Source organism: Cryptomeria japonica, chromosome 3 (assembly GCF_030272615.1).
Source record: "Cryptomeria japonica chromosome 3, Sugi_1.0, whole genome shotgun sequence".
In the NCBI taxonomy this organism is placed as follows: domain Eukaryota; kingdom Viridiplantae; phylum Streptophyta; class Pinopsida; order Cupressales; family Cupressaceae; genus Cryptomeria; species Cryptomeria japonica.
The window spans coordinates 256461401-256478890 of NC_081407.1; positions in this window are offsets into that span (position 1 = coordinate 256461401).

Consider the following 17490-nt stretch of genomic DNA (forward strand, 5'->3'; position numbering starts at 1 on the left):
TTATACTAACCTCCTATGGTGTGGATACTCTCCCCTTGAGACACATGGAATTCTTGGGCCACATGTCCCCTCTCTTGGAAGCCTCTTGACACTTGTCACCATCGAGATGACAAATGTTCCCTTTCATCCAAACTCTCTTGGAAGCTTCTTGACACTTGTCACCATAGAGATGACAAATGCTCCCTTTCATCGAACCTCTTTTCCAACCTCCTCCAATTTCACCATTGATATCTTCAATCTCAATCTTGACCATTGATTCCCACCATCTCACCCCTGGCCTTGGAAATCCTATAAATAGACCCCAATTTGGAGTAATAATCATCCCATCTCATTTGCATTTTGAGCATTGTTACTATAGGCATAATATCTCTTAGCATATCATTTGAGCATTGTTATTATAGGCAATTGCATTCATAATTAGAACATTTTCTAGCATAATTGTTGAATCATGTAGCTTAATCATTATCTTTTCTAGCTTAAATGCATCATTATCAACTTAAATCTTCTTTCTAGGTGTAGTCAAGTCACTGGAATTTGCTTATCCAGATCTGAGAGAAAATCTACACTCGCATTTATTAGGAGGTGATAGATCGATTAGTCATGGTTTTATCTTTATTTATTATAAATTTGCTAACCATGCTTGTAATGATCTATTGAGTGTTTTATGTTGCAGCTGCAGGTATCACACTTCATAGGCACAACATTTTGGCGCCCACCGTGGGGCTACAATTATCATTTTTGGCCTCTTAAGCTTCATCAACATTCATCTCTGCTCGGGTCTGGTTCAGAAACTTGTATGAGTTCCTTTGCTGGCTTGTATGAACTAATTTGTGAGTTGGGGCGAAAATCAATTCTTACTCATATAAGCTCATTTCTATGTCGTACGAGCCTATTTCTTCATTCTCATGAGATCTAAAGTTTTGTCGTACGAGCTGGTAAATCATGTCGTATGACTTTCTTCTTATGTGGTTTTAAAATAGATTGCATTTTAGGGTTTTCATGCTTTTATTCGATATATACTAATGCTAACCTGGTCTGTTTATGAGCTTTTTGGCAGCCTAACTAGTTTTTGCAGGACGATTGTTGAAGATTACGCTTGTCAAAGGATCATTGCATAAAAAATATCATGACTACTAATGCGTTTATTTTGCTGGTTGCCTAAAAGAATTCAACAAAAATTTGTTTATTTTCTTAAATATTTCTAGGCACACTTGATTTTGCTAATGGAAATGAACAATCATGTTTTATGTATTTTGATGATAGGTGAGTATGCTCTCACCTTTCTTAGGTGATCAGAAAGCTAGACTCATCCTTTGCTTTCATTAGTGCATTTCTTTAGCGGGCCTGTCCTCCCGAGGAGCTAATAACTCTAAGCCATTAATGCCAGTGAGAGGGGAATGACCTAAGTGGGAATGGCTAACACCAAGTAATCCAACCCACTATAAAATAAATGTGATTTGATGAAAATCAAGTCAACGACAGTGCTCGGGAATAGATCTCCTCTGTACCTTCGAGTATATCAAACCTTGGTTTTCAAGGCTGGGAGGCCTCTTAATTGAGTATTATACCTCGACATGCCGAACGGATCCCTTATTAGTTCCATTTAAATTAGAAGCTACCCGATTCGCCTCCGAAAGGGTGATAATCTTTGTGCAAGAGAGATAGTAACTCTCCCAAGACACTTGCCATATCGTGCCCCCATTAGAGTTTGGAGTCAGATAATACGATGTTGAGAATCCATTGCGTGAGACTCAGCGGTCGTATTCTGATTAGCTATTGGGTGTGTACCTAAGATTGCAAGCAAAGGTTTTCTCTCTCAGCCAACTTCCTTAGGGTTTAGCATGCCCGAGGTCACTTATCATATCGCGTGTTTTCTGTGTATTCATCCCTAAATCAAAAAATCAGACATCTAAAACTAGAAAACATAAGCAAAACATCAAACTTCATGGATCAAAATTCGACCAAACAAACACATTTACCTCTGTTATGTTCTCTATCGTACGAGGCATTTATCTTGTCGTATGGTTCAGAAAATTTTGTCGTACGGACTGGTCATTTGTCATATGAGATTAATCTTTAGTCGTATGGCTCAGTAGGAATTGTCGTACGAGACTGTTGTTTTTCATATGAAAATCCTAGTTTGTCATATGGTCTTGTATCTTTTGTCATTCAGGGCTGTATAGTCTATCGTACGAATCTCTGTATTTGGCAGTCTAGAGCTGTGTATTGCATGCCTTTTTCAGATCTGTCATTTCTGCTTGTTCAATTTGCAGTGATCACAAACATTGGTTATCTATCGTTCTGTGCTTGGATTGTCTCCTTTATTCACTTGGTCAAGTTATCATCCATTGAAATCAAACTTTAGAAGATAAACACCTTAAGATTTTCAAGTACTCACCCTCAACAAGTTCAAGATCTAAACATCTCAAAGTGCATTATCACCCTCTTTGGTAAACTGATCACTCAAGCATAGTTTCTCATCAGGATCTATCATCCTCTATCACGAAACTATAACACTTGGTCAGAATAATCTTGTCCCACATCGTAGGATATATCATTCCTATTGGACTTGATTTTTATCGAATCATCACCATTGCACTCCAAAACCAAAGATTGAAAAACCTGCAAACTTTTAAACACTTGAATCATCTTTTCGTGTCATATCGTGCTATCACATTTACATTTACAATTTATCACTTATCAAAACAACTTTTGGACAAATGAATCCTAGCACAATATCTAACACACGTGTATGCCCATTCTAACTAGAGCTCAGAGACGAAGAATCACAGAGACAGAAATCGAAACATTGGAAATAACTGAAGAGCATAGAACCATGGAACATGAAGATGAAATACAAGTTGAAGGAGAAATAATAGAACAAAATATTTGAGACATCAAAAAAGATCCTCAATTCGATAAATTAATGTAGAAATTATTGGAGGGAGAAAAAAAAAACATTTTCTAATGTTAGCAAAATCTGGTGCTACATTCCCCCAAGATTTTGATGTGAACAAATTGACACAAAAGAAAAGTGATCCTCCCCCTAATAATGAACAATATGAAGATATTTTTGGTCTCAAAATGAATGACACATCAATTCCTAGTAACACCAGAACCAATGAAGAAACTTACATTCCCAAAAGAGATGAAGTAGAAATTCTGAATAACATTCAATTCAATGAAGATACAAGAAGGACAAGAGATGACCCAAGAAGAGATCTAGATCCTCCTAGAATACAAAATCATGGTTATGCGAGAACAAATAATGTTGATAATCCTATCACAACTCTCACACAACAAATACAAACAATGAAAACACAAATTCAAGATATGCAGAGAGGAAATGTTAGGAAATACTCACTTCAAGAAATCTGTCCTTATCCATTCGCCAAAAATCTAAACATGATACCATTTCCTATAGGTTTTGAAACTCCTAGATACGAAAAATATGATGGAAGAACTAGCCCTCAATATCATATATGAGAATTTTCCACAATGAATATGGATTTTGCACATGAGGATACCTACTTAATGAGATTATTTCTGAAAAGCTTAACTGGACTAGCTATGGAATGGTTCTCCAAACTTCCACCTAGAATCACATCATTCTTAGAGTTTGTGGATAATTTTTTTTTACAATACTCTTACAATATACAACTTGAAATAACAATGTTATACATATGTAATTCCAAACAAAAGAGTGGAGAACCTTTCATGACATTTTTACAGCGATGGAGATGGTTAGCTTCGCGGTATCCTCGTACAGTGCCAGAGTACGAAAAAATGGACATATTCATCGACAACTTAAATGATAAAATGATTTATTATTTAAAAATGAAAGGAAATCAATTTTTTGAAAAAATGATTGATAATGGAATCAAAATGGAGGAAGCCATGATAAAGAAAGGTGAGTTGAAAATATACAAAGATGAAGTTCATCCTCCTAACAACAATCACAATGATAAGCCAAAGTTTTGGAATATAAATCATAATGTCATCAATGATGGAATAGTGGATAGCAGCAATGTGAAACCAAAGCAACCGATTTTTAATTTATCCACTCACTCAGCAGCGGCTCAACAAAACAACCATCACCAAAAAGTAGCTATTAAAAATTTCTTTCGAAGGCAATTTACAAACATTGGTGAACCCCTTCGGTTAGAATTAAAGACACTTATCACAAAAAAATTGATAACTTTGCCAAAAGAAAGGAACTACGAACCTCAAATAAAACCACCTTGGTGGAATGATAACCATTATTGTGATTTTCATTGAAACAAGGGACATCACACAAATAATTGTCAGCGGTTGAAACATGTCATCCAAGATTTGATTGATAATGGAGTAATGACTATGGATGGACATACAACAAATGAATCTCATACAACTTTTAAAACTCTACTTCCAAACTATGAGAAAGGTGAATCATCAACAACAAGTAATGGTAAGGGTAAAGCGAAGGTAAACTACGCTCATACATATGATAATGTGGTAAACGTGATTGTAGTTAAAGAAAAGAAAAACCAAGAACCTGCTCATGCTATCACAAGAAGAAAAGCCAAAGTTGTTTTGTCAAGTCCTACAACAAACACATCATCCACTACCAAACATTACAATATAGTGAATCAATTGCAGAAAAAACCTGCACAAATATCCATCTTAGAACATTTAAAACTTTCACCTACACACAAAGAAATTCTTGAATGAGCATTAGTAGATACAACAGTGTCCAAAGATCTTGATATCAATCAATTCCAAACCATGGTGGGACACCTCACAACCCCTCACTGCTTATCATTCACAAAAGAAGACGACATGTCCTTACAACATCCCCATAATTCTCCCTTGCATATCGAAGTCATCATTCATAAGATGTGAGTTAAATATGTCCTAATAGATGGAGGAGATGGTTTAAACATTTTCTCTTTGAGTCTTGTCCGTGCTCTAGGTTATTCAGATGATGCAGTTGATCCTCATCAAAAGATCACCATTGAAACCTATGATGAAGAAGAGCGTTCCTCTAAAGGAATTGTGATGTTACCCATCAGAGTGGGACCTTTGCAGAAAGACACAACATGCCAACTTCTAGACTTAGATTTATCATACAACATACTCTTGGGAAGACCCTGGATACATGACATACAAGTTGTTCCATCAACATACCATCAATGCTTAGAGTTTCCCTACAGTGGGTAGGAAATCATGATCTTAGTAGATTCAAATCCATTTCAGTATTGTAGTAATCTTAAACCAATTCAAGAAGTCATTGTTCCTCATAATAGGGAGGCATCATCTTCAAACACACAATCCAAGGAACAATCATTTGCCTCTATCTTGTCAAGTATGGAAAAACAAATGCAGCTAAGAGATCGAGGGAATGAAGAATATTTAATATCACAATTACCACTTTCTCCTAAATCCTTGGGAAAACCATCAAACTCTAAACAACAACCAATTGTAAAACATCTTCTGATATTTGATGGAGCATTTGTTAATGCTAGAACCTTATCAGAGGAAACAAAAGACAAAGATGTGCTACAGTGGATATACAAGGACAAAGAATTTCAACAAAAGATCAACAATGTCCGCATACCTACAGAAAAGTATGGAAAAGGATTAAACATTCTCAAAAAAATGGGATACAATGGAACAGGTCCTAGAGGAAAAATAAAATAAGGTATCTCAGAACCTATCCAACCTTACACTCAGCAGACTACAGACAAAACAGGCTTAGGGTATGGACAAGTTACTTTACTAGAAGACACATCTTTTAGTCAACAATAAGAGGAATATGAAAACAGACAAGAACAACTAGCAATTGAAAGAGAAGAAACATCAGCTAAGCAACAAACACAAGCAAACATGAAAGGGGAAAATAAGCAAGCTTCAAATCAACAAGAGAAACAAACTAAAATCACCTCTCAAGAAGCATTAAATCTCAATCAAAACAAGAAAGAACCTAATACAAGTCAAGGAGATCTCATAGCAAGGTTTACAGAACTCAATCTCAGTCCTGAAGGGGTTGAATATGAAAGAAGAAAAGATATAACAAGAAAAGTTGAAGAAACAAATCAAATACTATATGAACAAATCTGTAGATTGCAGGTTGCAAGTTGTACAGATTCTAATGAATGGGAATGGGATTCCTATCACTTTGAAGAATCAACTGAATAAAATTTCTTTGAAGGAGATGTAGGAGTCGATGTAGTTTACACGTATGCAGGACAAATGTCAGGAACTAGTTCACTTGAATCAGAATCACATTCGGCTGACTTGGACTTAACTGAGGACGATCAGGAGTTTCTTATGCGAGGTCATTCTGATGAGAGTACCATTCTAGACATCAACATACATATTGAAAACTTTGATACATCTATCATGACCCTTGATACCCTCAAAACATCCCAACCTAAAGACCCCTACCTCTAATCCACCCTAAGCTTATTGATTGGGAAAATGAAGCACATGCCGCCATTGATACCTTTTCTAATGACCATGCCATATCTGTATATCTTAATGCAATCGAACCTGTAACAACTTTCATGAGGAATTTCAGCAATGCATCTTCCAGTCAAGTGGGTGCCAAATCTCCTAGTCGCAAAAGTGAAAATAAAGAAAAGAATATCAAGTCTAATGTTGAAAACCATTTCTTGGCAACATTAGATCAGGAAAAAGTAAAAAGAAAGGACACATCTAATGGTGAAAACCTCCTTGAGGCGCCAGAAGATGGGAGATTTGACACTTTACCTGAGCACTATCAAGAAAGGTCATCCATTTGATTGAACCAATAGAGGCAATTAACATTGGCACAACAGAGCAACCAAAGATTCTTCATCTAGCGACTTCTCTGTCTGAGCAAGAAATGCAACAATATATGGAATTATTCAAATGATGACAAATCAATTTTGCCTGGTCCTATGCAAACATGCCTAGGTTAGATCCAGAGATTATTATGCATCACTTAAATGTTAGTCTAGAAGCCAAACCAGTTAAACAAAAGTTAAGGAAAATGCATCTGCATATTGCTATTCTTGTCAAAGCATAACTAAAAAAATTATTGGATGTTGGATTCATCAGACCTGTTGCCTATCCTCAATAGGAATCAAACATGGTTCCTATTTCAAAACCAGATAAAAGCATCGGAATATGCATAGACTTTAGAGATCTTAATAACGCATGTCCAAAGGATGATTTTCCTTTGCCTAACATTAGCATCATTGTAGATATAACTGCTGGACACTCCATGTTTTCTTTAATGGATGGTTTCTCTAGATACAATCAGATCAAAATAGCACCTAAAGATCAAGAAAAGACAACTTTCACATTTCCATGGGGTACTTTCTGGTAGAACGTTATGCCTTTTGGATTAAAGAACGCAGGTGCTACATATCAAAGAGCTATGACAACTATATTTCATGATATGATGCATACATTCATTGAAGACTATGTGGATGACATATTGGCTAAATCATACAACAAAGAAGAACATATAGAGATATTAGAAAAGGTCTTTGATCGGTTAGAACAATACAAGCTATGACTAAACCCTAAGAAATGTGCTTTTGGTGTCACTTCAGGCAAGCTATTGGGATACATTGTTTCAACTAGAGGTATCGAAGTAAATCATGTAAATGACATCTCCCAAGAATATAAGTCAACTTAGAAGATTTATTGCTCAACTAGTAGATAAATGTTAACCACTTACTCATCTATTGCACAAAAATGTTCATTTCAAGTGGGACCATCAATGTGAGGATGCATTCAACAAGATCAAGGCATATCTTATGCAACCACCCATCCTAATGTCACCAATTCTAGGAAAATGATTTTTACTCTATGTATCAACTATCAAAGCATCATTAGGAGTTTTGCTCGCACAACAAGATAATGAAAGAAAAGAATGAGTTGTCTACTACATCAGCAGAACACTAGTAGTTTTTGCTTCTCAAAAACTACTGGTTAGGTTTGTTTGTGGACACAATAATATTTGGATCAAGAGCATATCAACTATCAACACAAGACGAAGATCATCTCGATGAACCCATCAATAGCATGCATCTGAAGAAGTTTATGTCTAAAAAAATCAAAAAAAGAAAAGAAAAAAAAAGTGAAAGAAGCAGAAAAAAAAGAAAAAAGTGAAAAAGTAGAAAAAATAAAAAACAGTGAAAAAGCAGAAAATCTAAACAAAAAAATCAAATATGAGAAAAAGTGCAATAAAAACAGATGGTGAAAACCTTGCAAATAGACGCTATCTGTCTGCTAGCTCTTCCATCTATTAGTTCATGCATCTTTCCGCTTGCATTCATTTTCCATCAATGTTATCCATATCCATCATGAAGCCTTTGTACATACGCAGGCATCCCAGCTAATCTCTCGCCATGGTTTGGATCATTGAGTATATCATAACGACTTTGTTTCTAGGCTTGGGGAAAAATCCTACACTTAGCTGGGGGCAAACTTCTTGATCATTTTGAGCTTAATCAAACATGTAGAACAACAGTTAGACAACTCTTATCAAGTGAAAAACTAAGACACATCCAACATTGAACACGAGATCAAATTATCAACCATTAAACTATCACAAAGTTAGTCTAAACAAATGGATGATATCTTTTGGATACTAATTTTAACATGATTGTTCAACTTTTCTATATTGATTTTTCCTATCATTATTTCTGAGTGACTCCAGGATGTCTTTGACTAGAGGAACAAGGAAGGAACATGATATTTTTCTTGTCTGCTATCTGAAAATTAATCATTAATATGTGCAAATTTGTCTCGGGATATGATCATCAGAGTATCATTGAAGATATTTTTGATTTACATATTAAAATGGTTAATACTGCATGTTTTATGCAAGCAACACTCAAGTCATCTTGTTTCAATTATACCTCGATGCTTGTGCTTACTTTCCATATAAAAATCTAGGAAAGTAGTGCTTAGGTCATCATGGTTTAATTATACCATCGATGTTTGCACTCACTTCCCACATTTCAAAAGCTCAATGATGACAAAAATGCAATAATCCAGTGACTGGTCCGATCATAGCTTTGCAGTTCATTTGCATTGGCATTTGCATTTAGCTTGCATTTCCTTTTTTTATGGGATCCTGCATGCTCATTTTATCCAACATTAAATCTATCATAGGTATCATCAAGGTATCATCACAAGTGTATATGCAATCAGACTGATGGTTCATATCTATCCAGATATTATCGACCCAACAAAAATCTTATGCTACCCTCTCAACAGAACCAACATCAGCAAATACAAACCTTCCTGCAACTTGATATCAACAAACTGTCAGTTCTTTATCTAATCAACCTTATCAAATCGATCAATAAATCAAATTTAATTGATTCTATCTTTGTCTTATACAAGATGTATCTTTCCTGAAACCAGACATTCTGATCATGTCTTATACAGGATATATCGTTCCTGAAACCAGACGGTTTGATCATCTTTGTCTTATACAGGACATGTCATTCCTGAAACTAGATTGAATCTCGATCTTATCAATCTAACCAATCAAGCTTAATCAAGAACCACATCACTGTGATTGTAGAACTCACATTTTCATCAACCACAGTAGCAGAAATCAAATCATTTCTAATCGGGATATCAATTTCGCAAAAATTTGCAAAACTCCATAGGTCAATTATCTCAATTGATCTCTTGAGGGGGCATCATCATATCAGAATTTATCAATCAATAGATGGGACATCTTATCGAACCAATATCATGCTCAAAATGAGATTATTCTTTGGATCAAAGCATCATCACACCTCGCTTCAAAGAGCTGAAAAATGTATACACCTAAAAATGGTCTGAAGATTATTAATTGAATAAGCAATTATTTAATTAATTCCCCTCCCCAATTTAATTGAATTCATAAATAATTTGATTAAATTCTCCCTTTTCATCTAATTATTAATAAATCTAAGGATTTATTTAATAGGTTCGTTTCAATAATCCGCTTTGATTAATTAATTTAAACTAATTAATCCCTCCTCATTTAAAATCATTTCTTCTAATCCCTAATTAATTAAAACAAATAAATTTATGAGTTGTTGAGAATTAATTAGTCTTTTCCGATTATTTGAATTTTTAAATTCAAATTACCCACACGCCTCCTTATCCTAACCTCCTATGGTGTGGATACTCTCCCCTTGAGACACATGGCATTCTTGGGCCACATGTCCCCTCTCTTGTAAGCCTCTTGACACTTGTCACCATAGAGATGACAAATGTTCCCTTTCATCCAACCTCTCTTGGAAGCTTCTTGACACTTGTCACCATAGAGATGGAAAATGTTCCCTTTCATCCAACCTCTTTTCCAACCTCCTCCAATTTTACCATTAATATCTTCAGACTCAATCTTGACCATTGATTTCTGCCACCTCACCCCTGGCCTTGGAAATCCTATAAATAGACCCCATTTTGAAACAATAATCATCCCATCTCATTTGCATTTTGAGCATTGTTACTATAGGCATAATATCTCTTAGCATATCATTTGAACATTGTTATTATAGGCAATTGCATTCTTAATTTGATCATTTTCTAGCATCATTGTTGAATCATGTAGCTTAATCATTATCTTTTCTAGCTTAAATGCATCATTATCAACTTAAATCCTCCATCTAGGTGTAGTCAAGTAACTGAAATTTGCTTATCCAGATCTAAGAGAAAATCTACACTCGCATTTATTAGGAGGTGACAGACCAACTGGTCATGGTTTTATCTTTATTTGTTTTAAATTTGCTAACCATGCTTGTGATGATCTATTGAGTGTTTTGTGTTGCAACTACAGGTATTACACTTCACATGCATGACACTTTCTTATTCGGATGTTTCCCTACCGTTGGCAAACCAGTAATTGCCCAGATGGCTTCCTTAGTGATTTTATAAGGTCTGTCCAGCCATATGAATTCCCCATGTACTCTTCTCAGTACATATCTAATTATTTCATCCTCAAACTTTGGAATATCCAAAATATCTGTAAACCCTAGATCTTCAATGTGTTGATATGTCAGTTTAATCTTTCCAAATTCTCCCATTAGTTCATTCATATACATCCCCTTGATCTCTGAAGTTCCTAAGTCCTCTATATGACAGTGAATGTATGTCCTAACATCTTCTACATACACCACTCCCTCCGGAATGCGAGAAAATGTTCCAACCAAATCTTCCTTGTTAGCCACATGTGGATACTACTTGAAAATTGGCTTGGGGCAGTCTTGAACCTCCACTATAGTTGGATTTGCAACAAAAATAGGAACAGGAGATGATCCCGCTTCCATGTTTCAAGAAAAATACCTTTAGATCGCTCTAGGTGAAAACCTTCAACAATTTCTTCTAGACGCTAGTGTGATCGCTCAAGAAGAAATCTGATTGCCTTTGAATAGCCTCTGATCACACTTAGCCACTCTGAAATCGCTCTGAATGCAAGGTGATTAACAATGAAGTGTATTCAACCTTTTATTCTTTGACAAAAACCCTAATCTTCCATTGACATAAATGACTGTCGGGGAAAGATACTGGATCTCGCTCAAAATATATCCATGCCAAATAATCCTTTCCAATATCTAGAACATCTTCCAAAACCTCTTCCCAAGGCATATGCTTTAGTTACAAGATGAGTTCACTGCCGGTGCAGGAGTAATCTCTTCTGCCAGATAGGTAACTGGGACATTCCCATCTGATGATTGTTCTTCAGTCTTCCTAACCCATCTTTGAGTGTGATCATGTCAGATTTCACTAACCTTCTCTTTTCCTTTTTCATTTGATCCTCCATTACTAATCGATGGATTTATGCTTCTATAGAACTTAGCAATATGTCCAATTTCATTACATGCATGTAAGGTCCACCCTTGACTTGACTTGTTTTGACTAGAGTTGACTTTTAATTCATGCATGATAGACATTATTGGGCATATGCTATTTAAGATGATTAATATGATGTTGATACTATCATTATTGATCGTGTGATTTATTAGACACTATATGCTTATTATGTGATTGACTATTGAAATATTATATTGATCGTGTGATTTGATGAGAATAAGTGTTGATGGATTTTACATGCCTTACTTTAATCATAAATTATACTAATCATGCACTTGATGATGTTTTTATGTACTAACCATATTTAATGATTATCTATGATGAGTTGATCTTATGGTGTGTTTCATTGTTGTATGACTGTCTTCGGGATAGAGACAATGCCACATCACTCATTGTGAGCGGGATGTGTCGTTGCGATTCTCTAACCCTTGCCTATTATAATATATATGCATATGTCGTATCGTTGATTTGTGGATGCAAGATTTGCAAGTACCAAACATCGACTCCGCCTGGCTCCACAGGTCTAAGCGTGTCTTTAAATCCCAATGGTATGTGGTTCGGAGTTGGCACAATTTCCCCTCACATACTCTAGGTCTAAGCTATTCACTGTGAGTCGTCAGTGTCTTGGCACAAGTCGCCATGTCAGTTAGTAAGCTTGGTTTCTTCTATGTTGTGAGTATGTTAGTATTGGTTGTTTAGTCCTTTTTGATGAATACTAAGAGGGGGGGTGAATTAGTATGCCAAAAATCTCTGTACTTAAACACTTACACAGTCTGAAGATAAACTGGTAAAACAGTCTAACAAACAGATCGATTATCACACATGCAAACCAAAATGCGAATAAAGCATTCACCCACAAAAACAATACAACCATAACACAAGATATTTGATGTGGAAACCCAACTAGGAAAAACCACGGTGAGATGGAACTCACAAGTCACTATCTGCAGAATAGAAACCAGACCGATTAAGGTCTTACAATGTTCTTCACCAGAACAGATCCTGTTAGGAATCTCAATCTCTGTTAGGAGATAAGTCCAATTAAAGACTACCTTGTTAGAGGATTTTAGATTCACATAAGTGAACCACCTTGTTAGAGGATTTTACAAAGGCTTTGAGGCCTACCCAGTTAAGGGCTACAGACTTGTCAAAGATGTGAGTAATCAACAAGTGTTTGATTTATCTTATAACACAGACTATTTGGTTAGATCTAGTATAGCTCACTACTAATGCATTCTAGAATTACTTTAGTCTTCTCTATCTCTTTCTATTTATAACTCGATCTTCTTAGATAAGATCACTCTTACAACAACTCAACTACCACCTTAAACCCTAGCCACAACATAAACCCTTTCAGCAACAGTTACAACAACTCAAAAACCCTAGACATGATGTCCTTTTAAAGGAATCTGATTTCATGTCGGTCCAATAGGATTACATTACAATTTCCTAGATTCAATGAATCTAGACATACTCAGTAACACGACACAAAAAGCACTGTCAGTGTGTCGGCACCATCAATCAATCGGTGGGTTGGTAACTCATCCACAGGTCTGAGCGTGTCTTTAAATCCCAATGGTATGTGGTTCGGAGTTGGCACAATTTCCCCTCACATACTCTAGGTCTAAGCTGTTCACTGTGAGTCGTTAGTGTCTTGGTGCAAGTCACCATGTCAGTTAGTAAGCTTGGTTTCTTCTGTGTTGTGAGTATGTTAGTATTGGTTGTTTAGTCCTTTTATGTTGAGGCTGATCGGTTATCGATGCGAGATTAAATAGTTAATAATGTTTATTTTAATTATTTTGATTAGTAGCGATTTGATTATTTGGTTATCTAATGTTTAAATTAATTTATTGGATTCTTGCCTTTTTGGGTATTCAATTATTTGATATTTAAATGTTTATTTACTTTAATGATGATTTAATATTTATTGTTTAGCTTATGTTGTGGTTTTATATTTATTTATGATTTGACCTTTTATTGATATTTAATTGTTTATTTATTTAATCATATATGGTTTAATATTTATTTGGTATTTAATGTTTATCTAGTTCTTTAATTCATTTTTGAGCCTTTGGTTTATTTAATTTAATTTCCCCATTTGATTTATTTAATTGTGGCTCATGTTTATTTATTAGTTGACTTTTACATTAAGTGGGTTGTATAAATACAGTTTAGAATAAAATAATAAAACATTCCCACCTAATTGTAAAATCATGAATTATATTTATCTTACCTACCCTCTTCTTTTATTGGTTGAATTTAAAAAGGAGGTAAAATCATATTATATGGTGGGGTTGGTAAAATATATTATAAATTGAAATATTTTGATTAGCCAAGATGGAGGCTAGGGTTTTTGGTTAATGATTGTCTTTTTATTTTCTTTCCCATGAAGTTTTCGAGGTTGTCTCTCCTCTGGAAAAGTTTTCTCCAGCAAGTTTTCTTCTTGTCTTTGGATTTCTTCTTTCTTCGTTTTGGCTAGAGCTTGGATTGGATTTGGTTTGACTTGTGGGAGCTCCTCTTCAGCTTCAATCCATTACTTCAAAGTTGCAGGTTGGAGTTCTTCACTTTGTATTTTGGTTTCAATGGCTTCTCTGTGTATGCATTGTTTTGGGTATTGGGCTGAAATAATATTATATGTTATAGTTTTATTATTGCTGAAAGTAAATATTTGGGAAGAACTTTATATTATTTGGGTTTTGTATAGTTGCTGGAAATGGGTATTTGGTATTTCCTGTGTATGCCCTTCCTAGTTCTGTGAAAACCCTTGTGAATATATTTGATTAAATCTTGGTCTATAGTTTGAGATATTATATTGTGTTTCTATCCAAGTATTCCTTGTTTCTGGGCGTCTCTATTCATATGTTTTTCGTGGCTTTTTGTAAAGTCGGGATTTTATTATTTTACCCGAAATTTTCTGGGATTTACATAAGTCTGGCAGAAGCGCTGTCTTTTTTCGACATAAGCGTTGTCTTTTTTCAATAGAAACTCTGTCTGTCTTTTTTCGACAGAAACTCTGTCTGTCTTTTTCAGCAAAAACTTTGTCTTTGTTTTGGCAGAAGAGCTATCTTTTTTCGACAGAAGCGTTGCCTTTTTTCGGCAGAAACTCTGTCTATTTTTTTTGGCAGAAACTCTGTCTGTCTTTTTCGGCAGAAACTCTTTGTTTTTGGTAGAAGCGTTGTCCTACTATGCAAAAATGCTAATCTGCCTTTGTGTTGTATTTTGTGAGTTTTTGGTCATTTCTGAAGTATTTTTCCCGAATGGATTGTTATACCAGAGGCTGTTTTGAGGTTTGTTAATACTTTCCAGATTTGGCTTTTATCAGTTCTAATGTATTTTGATGGTTTATGTATATTTATCTCTCCATACCATTGTGGGTATTTTAGACTCTCTTCCATGTGAATAGGCCATGGATGATTGAGGTGAATATCTATGTTGTTTTGGACCAGCAAGTGAGTAGGCCTTGTTGTGATGTTATCTTTTATTGGATGACAACATTTAATGGCTTGTTATGCCTTTGTTTATTGCTAGCCAAGAGGCTCATGTTGCTATATTGATGTTGTTGTAGCCTTGCATATGTTGTGAGAGTATGTGTGGAAGTTATTGGCTGCATTGAGTATTATTTTCACGTATTTATGTTGATAGAGCCTCTTGTGATGTGTTGTTGGGCCATGTTAGGGGGAGTGGGCTTCCTTGTGATGACCAAGGTCACGAGAGATAGGCTTGCATGAGGTTCCTTGTAAGGATGCATGAATTCTAGACCATCAGGGCACATTGGAGTTTTCCATGATTTGTAAACAAGTGATAACATTGATAATGAATTAATTGGGATGGGAAATTATAACTAATTTAAACAAGATAATGAATAGTTTTGGTGCCTCATGGCTTAGTCCTAGGGAGGATGTTTTAGGATAAGCATGAGAAGGTCGTGAAGACGACAAGCTAATCTCCCTTGGTCTCTCATAGGTTGAGATAGCTCCACATGTCCATCAGGCTAGTGCCTTGTGTTATTATGTTATTGTGTTATAAGGATGGCATGTGATGACACTCCACTCCTACATGTGTTCCCCCTTTATGATTTATGATTATGCTTATTGGATGCATTTGTGTCCTTATGAGTTTTACGCCTCTGGGAGTTCATTCTTGTTATCTTGTGATTGGTTCTTGTTTGAATGTTCTTGTGTTGGTTAGTCTCTCTAGTTTTGAGTGTTAGCCTAGATGTAGAGTGTGTGTTGGGACCTTATGTCATCTCCTAGCATGGGGGGTGGTTCCTTTGGTTCCACATGGTCGGGTGGTTGGTGCTTTTAAACCATTGGGATGTTCCTAGTTGTGGATTCTTCTTGCGTGGATGAGGATGCTTCTTCAGATTGTTCATGGATAATAATTGTAGCAAGAATGTAAATGATGATGTGATTTATGTAATGAAACTATTATGTAATGGTTGTAAAAGAAATCATGTTTATGAGGAATGACTATGTTGTTCTAGTTATAGTGGTATCTTTTGATTATGGTAGATGATTGTAATGTTGAACCTTGAGTTATAGTGCAACACATTTGTATTAAAGGAAATGGAAGCATGCGATGTGGATCAGTATTGTGGTTTGGTATTAAATGATGCATCTTGTATTCTCGATGAACCATGTTAAAAGGAAATGGTGTAGATATTATGATAATGGTATTAGTTTTGAAATGATATCTTTAACTAATGATTTAAGTAGAAGAAATGTTATGTCTTGATAGGATGTATGAGTTTGAGTAATGTTGGAAGATATTTTAGGACATGTTTATGTTTGGTGATTAAAGAATTTGAAATTATAGTATTATACTTCGTAGTCAGTGATCTAATGATTGAATTGGAATCTTATAATCCTTGGGATGTAATTGAATGCTCCTTATGGAAATATTATATGGATGTTCTTAGTGAATGAATTACTAATCTTATTAATGGGAACTACTAGTAAGTGTATGGGTAGATGGTAAAATGAATGCTTGTCCTCTAGGAAAGGATTAGAATGTATCATGTGTTATGGTTTAAGATTATATCTCCATTTGGTGGATGCTATTGGTGGTTATGGAATTAGAATATTGTATATTAGTTTGTGTTGAGATGAATGCGTGTAGTTTCTTAATTTGTAATAAGATGATTGTTGGTTAATTGATAGTGTAAGAGATTTTATGAGAATTAAATGGGCTATGGATTAATTGGTTAAGGAGACTTTGTGAGTATTGCATTATGTTCTTTTGGAATCATGATGAAGTAATAAGTATGCTAGGAGCATAGAATCATAAATGAATATATGGAAGTTAATCGTAAATGGGAATGGTGTTATTGCAATGTAAGGGTTAATCTTGGTATGTGAATGGTGATGTTAATAGTCAGAGGTTGGTTAATGGTATTAGGAACATTTGGACTTGGTGTATAAAATGAACCTAAGAGAAAAAGGGAAGTAGCTATGCATTGAAAGATAGAATCTCATATTAAATAAAAGATTAAGTAGATTGCATATCATGAGTGTTAGGTATTTCTATGTTGCACCTATGTGTGTATAATCATTAAGATTGGGAGGTATTATCTGGATGAAAGTAAATGTTTATTGCTTATGTAGGTAGATTAAGTAATGGCGTTGAGATACCCTAGGGAGT